The 15,934-nt window shown below is 46.3% G+C and overlaps 1 protein-coding gene and 1 long non-coding RNA gene across 3 annotated transcripts in view; one reads left to right on the plus strand and one right to left on the minus strand.

The window, feature by feature from the left end:
* NGF (nerve growth factor) overlaps nucleotides 1-11,624 on the minus strand; it is a 28,076-nt gene extending 16,452 nt beyond the window's left edge. Inside the window, exon 1 of the mRNA XM_059867873.1 lies at nucleotides 11,041-11,624. The gene's annotated coding sequence lies outside the window, so the exon portion shown is untranslated. The remainder of the gene's footprint in view (nucleotides 1-11,040) is intronic.
* The window catches only part of LOC132338411 (uncharacterized), a 57,444-nt gene that overhangs the window by 17,561 nt on the left and 23,949 nt on the right, over nucleotides 1-15,934 (plus strand). For both annotated transcript variants that reach the window (XR_009489444.1, XR_009489443.1), the window contains exon 3: nucleotides 3,592-3,685. This is a non-coding gene — a long non-coding RNA (uncharacterized LOC132338411). The remainder of the gene's footprint in view (nucleotides 1-3,591; nucleotides 3,686-15,934) is intronic.

A 15,934-nucleotide genomic window follows, 5' to 3' on the forward strand; every position in this document is an offset into this window, starting at 1 on the left:
CAGGTGCTGGGTTTTGGTTTTTTTCATCCAGGACTCCAGCAGTCAGGGGTGCAGGTGACTTTCCTTCTCCCAGAATGTGAGTCAGGGGTGAGCAAAGCTGGGGGAGTTACAACACGAGCTCGATAGTGATCACTCCAGCAGCTGGGGAAGCCAAAGTCTTGCTTCTTAATAGGAGAAAAGAAAGCTGATTAATCAGCTGAGTCATCCTGCTCTGCCTCACTGCTGGTATGAGTGGCATTCCCTATGGATCAGCCTATTCCGAGGGAAAAGCCAAACCATAATCAAGGCTAATTGACTGAGCTCAATCAAATGTTTCAAAATACCACCCATGGGTTTGACATCAAATAAAAAGCAGGGGTATTCCCAGTCAGACAGTTAATTGCTTCCTGAAAACCTGTTCTTTGCAATAATTTGAAGATTTTCACCAGTGCTTCCTTTTATTTCCATTCCCTGGGCTTACAGCAGGTTCCAGTGCAATGTACAGATTAACAGGCTGGAACAAGACACTTGCCCTCTCACATTTCTTCCTTCAGAATGATGCTGCAGTGCTGCCTTGTCTCTGGGACAGAAAATTTGCAGCCTCCAGGAGTTAAAACAACTTTTTAGAAGGTTTTAGAAAGATAAATAATACCAACTTCTTGCAGCTATTAGTACTAGCACCAAAAATTGCAGTATTTTAGAGTAAAGCAAGTAGGCTGTTAGGTCATTATGTTCAGAGAATTAATCCCAGAAGGATATTTCTGTGGGTTTTGTTTCTTACATCCCAGCAGAAACTGTTTCAGAGGAGCTGAAATGTCAGACTTGTTACAAGAGTTTGTCTAGTGGAAAATAACGGTGGAGTTTAAACATTTGTCTGGTTCCTGATGTGCCCCAGGTTGTGTGCAGTGATGAAAAATCAGCAGCACATCTGTAAATGAATCATCATTTTCCCTGCACGCACATGGTTGCACAATTGTATCAACTGCTTGCTCTGATGAATATTTGATATTTGTCATGTGTAGCTATCCCATCCCATTGTAATATCAGAAATTCCAAGCACAATTAACAGCTGAATTTGATGTCACAGTGAACGAGCCACAGTCCTCCTGTGACCCAGGGCAGCAGCACTCAGGGTGAGTCAGCAGTGATAGCAGGGCTGCAGTTGCAGCACCAACATCTGGCTGCAAGCCCTGCAGCTGGATTGGACATTTCCTCACCTGGCTGGGTGTGCAGAGCAGGTGGCAGGGCCTCAGGTGAGCCCCAGCATTGGAGAGAATCAGTATGGGATCCTGGAATGCTTTGGTTGGAAGGGACCTTAAAGCTCATCCAGCTCCAGCCCTGACACCTCCTGCTGTCCCAGGGGGCTCCAAGCTCCATCCAGCCTGGCCTTGGGCACTCCCAGGGATCCAGGGGCAGCCACAGCTGCTCTGGGAAACCCATCCCAGCCCCTCCCCACCCTCACAGGGCAGAATTCCTTCCCAGTCTCCCACCTAAACCCTTTGAACCTTTCTGTCCAAGCCAGTGTTTGGGTTTCACAAGGATTCTGGGAATGCCGAGTCAGAGCTTCCAGAATGTTCCTTCAGCTTCTGGGATCCTCTGGGAAGGTCTTGCTGGGACCCCTCAGCCCTGGGGTGTGGGTTTGCCCTTTGCTGTGGGGCACTGGTCACAACAGGGGGTGCAGAGTGATTTAATGGGTGTGGTGGTGCTCAAGCAAAGGTTGGGCTTGATTGAGGTTGGAGGTCTTTTCCAACCTTAATGGTTCTGTAATAAATTCCATGCTCCTTTTCCCACATAATCATAATTCTGATTTGGATTTCACTTAAAAATCCATCACTCTTCTGCAGCAGGACATGAACACAGGTGCCACAGGCTTCACACCTTCTGTAGCTCCACAAAACACATCCAGAAAACTCCCAAATCTGAATTTCCGTGGGGGTTGTGCCAATATTAATTAGTACATACAACCTGATATATTTGAAATTAGCTGTCATTATAACACTTAACCCCATATGTAACCAAGTATTTTCCTTGTCTGGATATTTGCTGTGCACCTTGTATTTATTACAGTGTTATTTGTTAATGCTTTTTGTGGTGAATCAGTTGTCAGGAAGAATCAGTGTGGTTACAAAAAAGCAGTTTTATTGTGAACTGGAAGGAAGAAAATATGGATGAAGATGGAGTGGGAGGAGACAGAAGATGACATTTGTAGCCAGATGTGATTTGGAGTATGAAAATATTAAATGCTGTTGAAAAGTGGGACTCCACAGATTATTGACATAATTGTGGCAATAGGAATAAATTTTTCCTTGGTATTTGCCTATTTTTGCTACAATTTTCATCAGATGATGAATACATGAAAATTTTACATTGTCTAACACAAAAAAAATTGGCTTTTTATTCTGTTTTTTAAAATAACATATGTCTAGCAGATTTCTAACTGAACCATCTTTTTAAAGAAGCCCATTGTGACTGAATTTTGCATCTTTCAACTTTTCTCTGGGGTTTCTTTGCATTAGTATTAGGTTCAAAGCAATAATCAAGGTCTAAGCCTTAGAAGATCATTTTTTGCCTTTGCTTAAAATGAAAACCAGAGGGGAGTTTTGCTGATTAGGTGTGTATTTCATTTCTGTGCACAATGCCAGAGTTTTAATACATGTCACTTGGAAATGAGCTTTTGCAAATTCAAAGGGAGAGAGATGAACTTCAAATCTAAACTTTAAGCCTCACATCAGTTTTCCTGTGGCACTGGAGATGTGTTATTTTCACAGAAAGTATTTCCTTTGGCTTTCAAGTGATGGCACGAGCAAGTGCTGAAGACTGAATTCAAATTACTGGAATTCTTTTTAAAATTTGAAACCCTGAACAAAGGGGAGAAATTGTGCAGGTCATTAAATGGTTTTTTAATTTCTTTGCTTTCAAAAAGGAGGGAAGAAATGAGAAGGAAAGGGCCACACACTTTTCTGTCTCAGAAGACATAAAGAAATGGTCTCTAGAACAGCCCTGCCCAGCACCAGGAACGTGCACCCAGGGAGAGCTCATGGATCAACCTCCCTCTGATGCTTTGGATTCTGGATGCTTTGCCAAAACCAGAAACTCACACTTTTGGCCTAGATAAAGTGTCCTGGAATGTGAGGCTGAGCAGTGACCCTTTGCACTCTCCTCTTTACAGCTTGTGCCTGAGAAAATGATGAGAGGAAGGTTTGGCAGAAGGGACTGGGGCAGGGAGTGTTTGGATCCAGGCAGAACAAAAACGTGGATGTTGAATGTTCAGAGCACTGATAACACCAACCATGGAATTCCAGGATTGTTTGGGTGGGAAGGGACCTTAAAGCTCATCCCATTCCACCCCTGCCACGGGCAGGGACACCTTCCACTGGACCAGGTTGCTCCCCAGTAAGGAGAGAAGGGGTGGAAAAGATTTTTGACAGGGAAAATAAACCCACACCTCACTTCAGGGGCTTGATCTGTGCTGACTTGTTCCTCTTGACACACTTCATGTACTTTCTCCTCCCAGGTAAGAAGTGCAGTTACTGTGATCAGTTTTGCTGAGGGAAATGGAGAAAATTGCTAACACTGAGCAGAAACAAGAATAATCAACTTATTCCTTTTTAGAGAGAGCCCTTCAATGTCCTCTCAGCACAGGAGAATGACCAGGTGAAGGGCTGGATGTCTCTGGCAGGGGCAAAGAGAAGATTCTAAGAGCAAGGTGAGCATATCATGGTATAAATCATTCCCAAAACCAGATTGTATGGCTCTGGGAATGCACCCACCTCAAACCCCTTGCTGGTCTGGTGCTGGGACATAGAATATCCCAAAAGGATCATGGAATAATGGGCAGGAAATGATGCACTGGGAAAATGCAGGCTGTGTCATCCACCACAGGGCAAAGCTCTTTGTGAACAAGCACAGGTCTTTTCTCATACCTGACTCATCCAGCACATAAAGTCGTCAAAGAAAAAGAATAAAAGCTATGTTTCAAAATAGAAAAACATATATTCTGTGAGCCAGAGCTCTTAAATGTATCATCATCAAAGTATTACGTAGCAATGACGTGCCTGGCAAATCCCCATCACAAAAATTCCTAAAGAACTTTTTTTTTTTTAAAAAAGAGCCTGGATCACATATGGTTGTGTCAGGAACAAAATAAAACAGCCAAAGTGAAGCAGTGAACCAGACCAGCAAAAAAATCCCCTTTCTACTATACAACAGAGGAAATACAAAGTGATTAAGAACTGGAAAAAATCAAAATAGTGGTTTTTCACCTTGCAAAGCCATACTTGGCAAGTAGAAAGTTATCAAACACATATTCTGCTTCCCAGCTGTATTTACACTGGGCTAATTGACTCATTGGAGGTCAGAACTGTCAGAATCTGTGTAATCATTATAAATTTCCTGGGCATTTAACAAGTTAATGAAGACAATTTTCACTGCATCCTCTTTAAGGCAGCAACATTTCTCATAAATATGGCAGATCAAAAGAAATGACCAGCCCTGAGTTACCAACCAGATTCATTTTGTCCATTAGTCACTCATTTAATTCATTTCTTTGATTTTATTCTGGAAGAACTTCATGTTTGCATAACATAAATGATCATTATGGTTTAGTGGGCATTGTGGTGTTTGTGAAAGGCTGGACCTGCTGACCTTGGAGGTCTTTCCCAACCTTAATGATTCCATGATTCTGTGATTTTGTCAATAATACGTCAACCAAGGCCCAAAAAAAAAAAAAAAAATCAAAGAACTGGTTTTACTTTCTGGTTGGTTTTTGTCTGTCTTTTGTGCTTGAATCCCAGTTAGGATTTTGATTCCTAGCAAGTCAACGGGAGCAGAATCTGAACTTTTATTGGCACATTGTTATGGACCCCATGGGGACAGGAGATTGGATTTTGGAGCCAGGAAGATAAGTGAGGGAAAGCCTTTTTGGAACCAGCTTATGGTCTGTGTTGAAGTTCAGTTTTAGAAAACCCCTGAATTAAAGAAGCCTTGAACTACCTCAGGTGGTCTGGTCAGTTCAGGTTTGGTTTTTGTCACACTGAGGGAGGATTGTGTCAGGGTTTGGTTGGTGTGTCCAGGCCAAGGAGCTCCTACCTTAGTGCATTGTCACCATTGTCACCATTGTCACCACCTCCCTTGGTGCATTGTCACCATCTCCCTTGGTGCATTGTCACCATTGTCACCACCTCCCTTGGTGTATTGTCACCATCTCCCTTGGTGCATTGTCACCATTGTCACCACCTCCCTTGGTGTATTGTCACCACCTCCCTTGGTGCATTGTCACCATCTCCCTTGGTGCATTGTCACCATGTCCCTTGGTGCATTGTCACCATCTCCCTTGGTGTATTGTCACCATCTCCCTTGGTGCATTGTCACTGTCACCCTTGGTGTATTGTCACCACCTCCCTTGGTGCATTGTCACCATCTCCCTTGGTGTATTGTCACCACCTCCCTTGGTGCATTGTCACCATGTCCCTTGGTGCATTGTCACCACCTCCCTTGGTGTATTGTCACCACCTCCCTTGGTGTATTGTCACTGTCACCCTTGGTGCATTGTCACCACCTCCCTTGGTGCATTGTCACCATTGTCACCACCTCCCTTGGTGCATTGTCACCATCTCCCTTGGTGCATTGTCACCACCTCCCTTGGTGCATTGTCACCATCTCCCTTGGTGCATTGTCACCATGTCCCTTGGTGCATTGTCACCATCTCCCTTGGTGTATTGTCACCACCTCCCTTGGTGCATTGTCACCACCTCCCTTGGTGCATTGTCACCATTGTCACCACCTCCCTTGGTGCATTGTCACCATCTCCCTTGGTGCATTGTCACCATCTCCCTTGGTGCATTGTCACCATCTCCCTTGGTGCATTGTCACCATCTCCCTTGGTGTATTGTCACCACCTCCCTTGGTGCATTGTCACTGTCTCCCTTGGTGCATTGTCACCACCTCTGTGTCCTCCAGGAAATGCCTCTGTGAAATGTGGAGGTCGTGTCCATGAGAGAGGACAAGGAGGAATGGCTTTACCTGAGAGAGGGCAGGGTTAGATGGATACTGGGGACAAATTCCTCCCTGGCAGGGTGGGCAGGCCCTGGCCCAGGGTGCCCAGAGCAGCTGGGGCTGCCCCTGGATCCCTGGCAGTGCCCAAGGCCAGGCTGGACAGGGCTTGGAGCAACCTGGGATAGTGAGGGTGTCCCTGCCATGGCAGGGGATAGGATGGGATGAATTCCCTTCTCACCCAAACCATCCAGGGGTTTTATGTGATAAAACCCATCCCAGCAACAGTGTGTGACTGATACATCCTGATTTGGGTCATCTGGTGGTGTCAAGCACTGTGCCATAAAATCTCAAAGCATTGTTGGAAATGCAGGAGCCTGAGGGAATAAAGGAGAAAGGTGATAAACAGCTGCCTCCAAGATAAGGAAAAGTCAGAAGTGTTTCATTCAGCCAGCAGTGGCTGGGGCAGCTCAAAGGATGGCAGAAAAGCCATCAAATGTTATTTCAAACTACCTGCTGCAGTCATTTGAATTTAGATAATATGGCAGAGCCTCCTTGGTGTGTGTTCAGGGCCTGATTCCTCCTTGCACTGGGCAACGTTCAGCTGTGTGCAGGCTTCAAGTACTGAGCAGCACTTTGCTGATTTTCTCCTGCTGTCCAGCCCTGGTGTGATCTCAGTGTCTCTCCCAGGAGCTGTTCTGACTCTGGGCTGCTGGAGCCAGCTCTGGATGTCCTTGGTGACTCCCCAGCTCTGCCAATGCACTCAGGTTTTTGGCATCCAGGATTCTCTGCTGGCATTGCCATTCTCTGCTGCATTTCTCAGGGTGATGCAGTTCTCAGAGTGAATTGTTATTGTCAGTGTAATTAATGAGGCATTGCCCTGCTACTTTTTCCTTGAGATTTATTTGTGCATAATATTTTTAGTGGAAGCTGTTAGAAAAGACCTGAGTTCAGTAAAACTTTTCAATTAAGATGCCAGCTCCATATGAAGGCCACATTGAGATAAAGTGGTATTTCCCCATTTCAGTGAATTTCACAAGATGCCCCAGGATTCACAGGCTCTTCTCCATTGTCTCAGACACTGATTTGCCTGAGGAGCTGTAAATTTCATCACTGGTGTCTTTCTGTGCTGGTAACATCCATGAACCCTGGCCTACACCTAATCCTTGAGCAAACACCAAAATGAGGGATGCTGTTTCACCTTTTGCCATTCTTTCACCAATGAACTGGTGAACTGGCAACCCACAGCAAATATTTATTACACAGTCACCTTTTCTGGGCTGGGGTAGGTGGAGTATTTGACAGCTGAAGCACCAAGGAGAAGGAACTAGAGCAGCAGGTCAGGAATTCTGCCTCCTGCAGCCCCTGGGGATGGCTGGGGAGTGGGGGACAAGTGGGAAGCAAATCCTTGGGCTGCTCTCCCACCCAGAGGTGGTTCTGGAGCCACAGGCAGCAGCTTTGCTCTCAGTGTGCCTGAGTGCTCCCTGAGCCCTGTGACCTGCCATATCCATGGGGAGGAATTCCAGAGCTCCCTCATGCCCAGAGAGAGGAACCACCTTGTTTTGTTTGCCTCGACTTTGCCACCTGCCAGTTTTATTTATACCTGCTCCTCGATTTTTGACAACAGCCATTTCCTCTCTACATCTTAAGGACAACTGTGACTATAAATATCTCCCTCACACCCCTGCTCAGCCATCTCTTTGCCAGACTTAGAAATCAAAATCTCTGTAGTTTCTCTAAATACAGAAAATGTTCCAGGCTTTCATCATCCTGCACCTTTTCTTGGTTTACTTTATCCTTTTATTCTTGTAACCAGTGACCAGAGCTACCAGCAGCACCCAGGATTTGGGGTTGGGATGGGTTTATATTGAGGGTCTGAGATCTACTTCCCCCAAATTCCTTTAGTGTTAGTGGCCCTGGGCAGACAAGAGTGCACATAACTCACAGTGATTGATACTGTGATCTCTTGGCAGCAGCAAACATGATCTTGCTTGACCACATAATTTTTGTGAATAAATTCACATCCACACACACACACACACACAAATATTTAATGAATTCTGTGGGGCTGCACAAAGGGCATTGCGGGGAGAGAAAAAGCCACAACGCATCCCACAGGACATCTGTCCCTGGCCTTTGGTTGGAGAAATGTTCTCAAATGCTTTGGCCTCTGTGACCCTGCCCAGGTCAGACCCAGGACAGGGAGAATTTCCTTCTGGCCAGGGCAGGAATGCAGTTGTAGGAGCGTTGGTGCTTGACCTTTTGCTCCCACAGGAGCATGGAATCATTCAGGTTGGAGAAGACTCTAAGAAGATTGAATCCACACAGCACCACCAGCTCACCACTGAGGCACGTCCCAAGTGCCACACCTGGGCATTTCTGAACACTTTGGGTGTTTGGTGACTCCAGCACTGCCCTCAGTCCCAATATCTGGCAACCCTTTCAGGGCAGAAATTTTCCACAACATCCAACCTGACCCTCCCCTGGCACAACTTGGGGCCAATTCTTCTTGTCCTGTCCCTGTTCCCTGGAGCAGAGCCCGACCCCCCCGGCTGTCCCCTCCTGTCAGGAGCTGTGCAGAGCCACCAGGTCCCCCCTGAGCCTCCTCTGCTCCAGGCTGAGCCCCTTCCCAGCTCCCTCAGCCCCTCCTGGTGCTCCAGACCCTTCTCCATGCCCACTGCCCTGGGACAAGTTTCTTTCTCTCTGTCTTTCCACGAGATGAATTGGTGGGAAGAGCTGTTGCCCCTTTCTCAGGGAATAGAATGAGATTTAATAAATATTTGTTTGTACCAAATCCTTTGCCCGAGCAGCTGCCGGCAGAGGTCAGCGTTGCTGTAGCTGGGCTGGAAGGGGTTGAGTTTCCCCGGCTTTTATTGGCCCCACATTTGGGATTGACAAACATTTCTAACCCCACCAATCCTGCACTCACTGCTGCTGTTACAGCTCTGAATCTTTTGGAATGAAACCATGGGTTTTGGTGACCCTTTATCTTTTTTTTTTTTTTTCTTTATCAGCAGTTTGTTTGTAAAATGTAGATGAAAAAAAAAAAAAATCAAAGATTTCTGTTAAGTTCTTTAAATTACCAGTATTTTTCCACATGCCTTTGATTTAAGTCAGTAATGCTAATTAGTACATATTCAATATTCTGATAGTCCTAAAAACATTTTTTAAGGAAACAGAAAGCCAATTAATAGAATCTGTGCTTAAAGGAACATTTATATGGCCAAAGCCATGGAGCAGTAGGGAAATTTATGGGCTGTACTCTATTGATTGAAACAGTCTAGTTTTTAATGTGTTCTATTTAACCCTTGTTCTAGACATCCATTAAATAAAGATATTTTACACTTGACAATGTTAATCTGAATACGTATTTTAGGTCTTTTTCTAAGCTATTTTTTAAATTAATATCTTGTGGTTATTTCATGGGCTGCTCAGTTACCCTGGGAAGTAATTGTTTATTTAGCATATGGGTTAAAATGATGCTTGTGCTCATTGTAGCTCTCCACTGAACTTAAAGGAAGACATCTAAAAATATAATTTCAGACTTTGGTGGGGGAAAGGGGCACTGCTGAGCTAGGAGGATGAGGAAATAGAGCCACAGTTACTTTCTTTACCACCTTGTTGGGAGGGAGGGCCAGATCCCTCCGGGCTGAGTGGCTGGGATTGATCAAGCTGTGAAATCACTGGTTCTGCACAGATGTGTCAGGGGGCTCCTCTCCAGACCTCGCTGAGATTTGTTTTAAAATGATTCATATCTATGATTATTAATACATTCTAAGGCCTTTAGAGTCTTTCTTATCATACTTGAGAACTCTCCAATAGATTTGATTCATCGTTCAAATCCCTTCTTTCCATCCCTGTAATCTCTTGGGAAAGTGCAGAAAATGTTGTAACCTCTGAATTTCAGACAAAACTGCCTGAAATGGCATTTGGCAGGGGGATTTTAAAAGCCTGTTTTCCACAATATCTGAACTAGCTCAGAAATGCCACGAGCAGGAATGTACAGACAAGTCAGCTCCCTCTCTGTCTTATTGCAGAGAATTGTCACATTTTAGTTTGGCTTAGCAAAAAAAAGTGCCCCAAAAACTTATTGTGATACTCTAATTCATGAAAACATCCATAAATTATCTGTCTAACAGCCACAATGCAACTTCCAAGTTGTGACAACTTGGAAAACCAGCCTGACAGGCACGCTCACTTTTGGTGTTTTTCTAAAACTTCTTGAGCTTTATAAGGAGAATTTAAATTGCAGAAAGAACCGAAGCACAAACACTTTTTGTTCTCAGCACACAAATTCCTTCTGTCTCCCTGCCTGGGGTCCCTGTTTTTATCTGTGAGCAGTGTCTCAGCTAAAACAGTGTTATCACCAGCTATAAATCAATAAACATTGTCAGCTCCATCCTGTCACTACACACAGGCAGCAGGGAGGTCGTGAGCTTTTCCAAGTGGACATCCCAGAGGATACACGGTCTCTGGTGAAGCCCTGCTCTGTCTGCAGCTGAAAGGATCCTGCCTTGGGTCAGTCATGCTTTGATTTAGCAGAATTCCTATTTACTTATATTAGTAAAGAAAGAAAGGAGTTTTTATCTAGACTAGAATTATCACAGGGCGGGGAAAAAAGGAAATAAGAAAGCCTCAATATTCAGAACAAAGCCAGTAAAGAATTTTCATATAGGTGCAACTGCTGTAGAATGCAAATAAAACTAAGTTCCCATATACCTGGATAAAAAGAGTAAGAACACTTGCATTTCCCTGAGATTAAGCTGCTCTGGCTAAAGATGTTTTTCAAGCTCTAAGCTTATCCACAGCTGCCCCACCAACACCTTCCAGATGTGCGCGCGGCCAAACCTGCCTTTCGCAGATGCGATTTTCGCTTCCACCAAACCACAAGCAAGCAGCGAGCGCTCCGTGCTGCACAGACATCCCATCCCATCCTATCCCACCTTATCCCACCCCATCCCACCCCATCCCACCCCTCCCGAGCCTCCTCCGGAGCGCGGAGCGGGCGCTGGCCGCGCACCGGGGCCGTGCGGCGGTGCCGCTCCCGCCGCTCCCGCCCCGCTCGCTCACCTGGCAGCCGCAGCGCTGCTCGCCGCGGGCTCGCCGCTGCCCGAGGCTGTCCAGGCTGCTCCGAGCTCCGTGGCACCCCTGTCCTCGGCCCCTGTGGGCAGCCCGCAGAGCCATTCACATCGCCGCTGCCGTCGCAGCCTCATTCAGCGCTCGGGGCTCCGCTCTGATTCACGGCGAGCCGGCTCCCTCTGGGTCCTAGCGCTGTGGACGTGTGGGAGCTGCACGGGCTCGCAGGAATTCAGCGCTTGGCTGGCTGCCGAGCGCAGGCAGGGATGCACAGATGTGCAGTGAAAGTTTCAAAGCCCGGCTGCTCTGGGAGCGCGCTCGCACAACGCCCCGAGAAGGCTCCGGCTCGGCCGCGCCGCTGGCAGCGACTGAATCCCTCTGCGAGGGGGGCTTGTCCTCTGCCTTTCCTCTCTGCATCCTAATCCTTGCCCTCGATTTAAAGATGAGGGCTCCCAGAGGGAAACTCCCAGCTCCCCGGCGGGAAAATCATCTCCAGAGCCCTTTGCTCATCTCAGGAGTGGGAAAAAAACCTGTAGGAACGCCAATGGTTAACTGGGGAAGGAGTGGACTGGTTCCCTACAAAAACCGTGCAGTCCCCATTATCAGCTGGCTGTAGCTGGGGTCAGCCAAGCACTGGTTGAGAGTAGCAAAGAAATATTTGACCCTGACTTGAGGCAGAGGAAAAGATTATATAAGAATCCTTCTAAGTGAAATAGTCTGTGTTTAACACGCTTACCTTCAGCAACAAAGAGATTTGGAAATGTTTTCCAGCGTGTTTGAAGAGAGGGATTAAGTAGTTTACAAGGGAACAGCAGTAGGATTTAGGCAATGGTAAATACAGGAAAGAAATATAAAAATTTAAAACTTTGTAAAATATATATATAAAAAGCAATTTGGCTAAAAACTTTACTTTTAAAAAAAGTTGGCAGCTCTGTTGAGGATTATGAAGCAGCCCCTTAGAATTTCATAGTTCTTGTTCTGGCACAGTGGAACCTTTGTGATTACACAGACACAAGGAAAAAAATATTAAAAGCAGATCACTGCATTTTATCTAAGTGGAAGTAATCAAACACTTTTTGATTCCATCCAGGAGAGGGCAGCCAGCTGGAGAGACTGGTCCTTAAATCCTTTGGGAAAGGGAAAGATGTGTGGAAGGCACTATGTAAAGGAGAAGAGCAAGGAGGCAGAGAAGCCTTGAGATATTCAAGTTCCCTGCCACGGGGATGTGCTGCTTTCTGAACCTGGAGCACCCCTGTCCTCATCTTTCATTAGCACCAGCAGAAAAACCTTAAATTCCTTCCTCACAGAGCCAAAGTGGCTTCAGTGCTAGATTGATTCTTGGAGGTGACGTGTGTTTAAAATTGCCTGGAATACCCTTTAGGAAATTGCAGCACAAAATGCTGGATGTGACTGCTGAAATTGCCTTTCCCACTTGCCAGGATTATGCAGATTGCTTTGTTTTTCTCCAAGAAAAATGATTCTGCACATGGTGGCAGCCACAGGCCAAAGTGTGTCTTCATTTACACAGGGAGAGTTTCTTCAGATGTTGCCTGCAAACCTTGACCTGGGGATTTGGCCAAAGCCTCAGGGTCTGTGGCAGAACTGCCAGGCTGTGCCAGGGCTGAGCATTTCTCTGGCCTCATTAGGACATCCTCAGATTAGGACTTTGTGCTGGAAAATTGGAAAGAGCCTTAGAGCCCATTGTGACTGCAGTAAACAGCATCAGATGAGAGCTATAAAATGATAGGATTTTTCTTTTCTTTACATAAAAGTTAGTGCACACTTGTGCTGAGCATCTCTAAGAGCATTTCTTGGCAAGAACTGCCTGTTTTTTCTTAAAACCGTGTTCTAAGAAAACTGCCTTTTTTTTCTTAAAAGCTCCTTTGGACACAGTAATCAACAAAACATTGTGTTTGTACTTAATCAGTATCACCAGCACTAATTTCTGTCTTGAGGAAATCCTGCTCTTGTCCCACATTCTCGTTCCTCCTGAGCTCACCCAGCAGGCTGATGGTAGCAGGCTGGGATGCCTGGGAAGGAGCAGGAGCTTGTCTGCTCTTCCTGACGTTCCCATGTCACCCAAACAAACACCAAGTCAGCTTCTGGAGAAGGTGTGGCAGCAGTGCAGGGAGGAATGTCTGATCCCAGGGCATTGCTGTGCTCAGAGGTGAATCCTCCTCCCTCAGCAGTGGTTGGAGGCACAGATTTAAGGAGGAAAGCCTTGCTCAACCCCTCTGTGAGCTGAGCTGAGGGTTCTCGTGCTTTGGCAGGTCACTGGGGCCAGCTGAGGGATTGGAGTGTTAGGATAAGGAAAGGATGTGCTCTGGACTCAGAGGGGCAGCTGGATAAAGAGCCTTGCAAGCACAGGATGAATGAATCCTGATTCTCCACTGCTTTGCATCCACTTATTTCTCTGCTTCTACCACAGTTTAAAGTCTCCCATGATCTCTTGGATGAGCTTTTTCAGTGAGGAGCTGGGGCTGCCCCTGGGTTCCTGGCAGTGCCTGAAACCAGGCTGGACACTGGGGCTTGGAGCAGCCTGGGGCAGTGGAAGGTGTCCCTGCCATGGCAAGGGTGGGACAAAATGAGCTTTAAAGTCCCTTCCAACCCAAAATGATTCAATGGATTCCTCCTGGAACCTGTGTCTTTGTGCTGCTGAAAGTCCTAGACAAGGCATTTGGGAAGAAGTGTCAGTGTTCTTTTGGTTTAGAGGAAACAGCCTTCGAGGAAAAATGTTGCTTTTGATGAACCCTCATTTATTTCTGAAATCTTTGTGGGTTTGGAAGCAACTTGGGCAAGTACAGCTGCTGTTCATAAAATCTTGGCACTTCAGAGAGGTGTCAGGTCACTGAGAAAGGGACCCACGGAGCATCAAACAGTTTTCAGAGGTCCTGTAAAAGTATAAAGGGATGGGATGAGCTTAACAAGTTTTATTTCCTTCAGAGACGCTTATTTAAATGTGTGTGTGCATTGCATTCAATACTTCCTTGTAATGCTAAGTCTTTACATGAGAAAAGCTGTATCACAAGCAACCCTCTTCCCCTGCCTGTGCTGGGGGTGCTTTGATGTGAGTGTGAGGAAGAGTTATAAAGAGCTGAAATTAAACACTCAGAGTGGAAGATGGTGTCTGTTTTACCTGAAAGAATATTTAGCTTTTACACTTCTACATTTGCAGGAAGCAGAACATTGTTAACTTGTGTAAACTTGTCTGAGAGCTGTTCCCAGAGCTAAAGTGAGTGGAAAGAGATCACAGAATCCCAGACTGGTTTGGGTTGGAAGGGACCTTAAAGCTCATCCTGTTCCACCCCTGCCATGGCAGGGACACCTCCCACTGTCCCAGGGTGCTCCAAGCCCTGTCCAGCCTGGCCTTGGGCACTGCCAGGGATCCAGGGGCAGCCCCAGCTGCTCTGGGCACCCTGTGCCAGGGCCTGCCCACCCTCCCAGGGAACAATTCCATTCCCAATATCCCATCCAGCCCTGCCCTCTGGCACTGGGAAGCCATTCCCTGTGTCCTGTCCCTCCATCCCTTGTCCCCAGTCCCTCTCCAACTCTCCTGGAGCCCCTTCAGGCTCTGAGCTCTCCCTGGAGCTTCTCCTCTTCAGGTGAGCACCCCCAGCTCTCCCAGGATGGCTCCAGAGGAGATATTCAACTTCTACAACTCAGCTGGAGGAAGCTCACCCGTGTTTGGCTGAGTGGAAGTTAATCAAGAGATTGGGAGGAAAAATCACAATGCAAATTCTCTTGTGTTCATTACAGAAAATGGAAAAGTTGGTAGAGGAATTGAGGGTCTGATGGAGGAATTGAGGGGCTGTTCTGATAGAGGAGCTGAGGGGCTGTTTTGATGGAGGAGCTGAGGGGCTGCTTTGCCTTTGGGGGTTTGCAGCACCACTGTGGGGCTGTGTGTGGGGGAGACGTTTCCAGCAAAAAGCAGAAGCTCACTTATGGGTCATGAATAAATGGGTCAGACAAACAAGTTCATTACTGATTTATTGTAAGGCTCAGTCTCCTGTAAATATTTTCTTAACTGTCTCTGCCTCATGGCTCCCCAGCTGAGTCGATACCACATGGGGAGTGCAGCTTGGGCATGTTGGAAAATCAATGGGAACATGCTGAATTCCAATAGCTGCAATCCAAACTGAGCAGGGACAGCCACTCAGCTGTGCTGCACTGCTGAAGTGATTTGCACTCATCCTTTCTTTCTCTTTCACTTGGTTCTGCACTGCCCAGGAGAAAGAAACCCTTTGACTCTAAATGAAAACATCTCAAAAGCCTGAGCTGACTAAAATGTCTGGGGATGGTTCAAGTGCTGTTACAGACAGAACATAATTGTAGGGGCAGTGACATAAAGAGAGAGCTCTGAGAAAAACTTCACATTCTGCTTCAGACCCTGCACACATTTGGCCTGACAGTTGTTTGAAGAGATAACAACCATTTCTTTCTGGAATGCACAGGCAATACATGCTTTATTTAATAGAAGCTTTTATTACTGGCTCTAAACTGAAAGAGAGTGGGTTGAGATTAGATGGTAGGGTGAAATTCTCTCTGAAGGTGGGCAGGCCCTGGCACAGAGTGTCCAGAGCAGCTGTGGCTGCCCCTGGAGCCCTGGCAGTGTCCAAGGCCAGGCTGGACAGGGCTTGGAACACCCTGGGATAGTGGAAGGTGTCCCTGCCATGGCAGAGTTGGAATGGGATGGGATTTGAGGTCCCTTCCACCCCAAACCATTCTATCATTAATTATCAGCCATTCATTGGCAGAGAGGATCAAATGAGAGCATACATGCTATATAAAATATTAGAGGAATTATGGATTTTCAGAATCAGCACTCAGATGTTTATTCCATGCTCTTCTGTGAGAGAATGAATATTTTTAAGAAATTCTGCTGAGCAGG

This window comes from Haemorhous mexicanus, chromosome 25 (genome assembly GCF_027477595.1).
Source record: "Haemorhous mexicanus isolate bHaeMex1 chromosome 25, bHaeMex1.pri, whole genome shotgun sequence".
NCBI classification, from domain to species: Eukaryota; Metazoa; Chordata; class Aves; order Passeriformes; family Fringillidae; genus Haemorhous; species Haemorhous mexicanus.